General features: G+C 42.7%; 1 protein-coding gene across 3 annotated transcripts in view; it reads left to right on the forward strand.

The window, feature by feature from the left end:
* The window catches only part of lmbrd2a (LMBR1 domain containing 2a), an 18,920-nt gene extending 18,567 nt beyond the window's left edge, over positions 1-353 (forward strand). For all 3 annotated transcript variants that reach the window (XM_037531838.1, XM_037531840.1, XM_037531839.1), the window contains exon 18: positions 1-353. This exon is cut by the window's left edge. The gene's annotated coding sequence lies outside the window, so the exon portion shown is untranslated.
* The last annotated feature ends 505 nt before the right edge of the window (positions 354-858 follow it).

An 858-nucleotide genomic window follows, 5' to 3' on the forward strand; every position in this document is an offset into this window, starting at 1 on the left:
GTCTTCATGTGCCCTGCGTTGACCTCCTGAGCTGCCTGGGAAGGTTTTCGAATCATTTATAAAGCATTATGAAGTGTTATAACTGCTCTCCTGCAGCTGTTGCACTGGTTACCGTGTATAATCTTATTGTTGTTTGTGATTTTGTTTTTGGGGGTCTTTCGGTGCCTTGATCTGTAATGGGGGTCTGACCGTGTCCTGGTTTCCTCTCTGAGTGTACTTCATCACGCAGCTCCTCTAGAATCGGCGATGTGGAGAGATCATTTCTGATTGATTTGTATTTGTCTTTCTCTCTGGATTGAGACGTGGTTTGTTCTGTTTCTGGAAATACCTCAAATAAACACTTCCAGATATGATGTGTTTGTTTTGTTAGCCCAAATAAACTCGTGAGGCCTTTGATCAGGGACCCACTGCGCTCTCAGGACCTGTGATCTCCTTCAGACACAGTTTACTCCTCTACATTTGACTCACTGCATCAGCACTGAGGTGTAATGCTGGTGCCACTGACTCTGATCGCTCAGATGAGCCTGATTAATAACTAAAGCAGAAACAGTAGAAAAGCACTGGGGCAGTACGTGATGTTAATCACCCTCGTTAGTTCATAAACACCTTAAAATGATGAATAAGCAGTCATAACACATGGATAAAGGGGAAACGGAGTCCTCCGAGCTTCCTGTGTCTCCTCAGTCTAACCTGTTACACCTATCATACATGATAGTTCACTGTCCGCCTTTTATCTCTGTCATATTTGCTTCTTAATGATTTTAGGTGTTTATAATAGCTCTTTATAAAGCTGGTCTTATAACAGGAGCAGCTCCTTTCTGTTTCTCTTGCTGTGAAAGCCTGAAATGTTTTCAGATA

Source organism: Pygocentrus nattereri, chromosome 20 (genome assembly GCF_015220715.1).
Source record: "Pygocentrus nattereri isolate fPygNat1 chromosome 20, fPygNat1.pri, whole genome shotgun sequence".
In the NCBI taxonomy this organism is placed as follows: domain Eukaryota; kingdom Metazoa; phylum Chordata; class Actinopteri; order Characiformes; family Serrasalmidae; genus Pygocentrus; species Pygocentrus nattereri.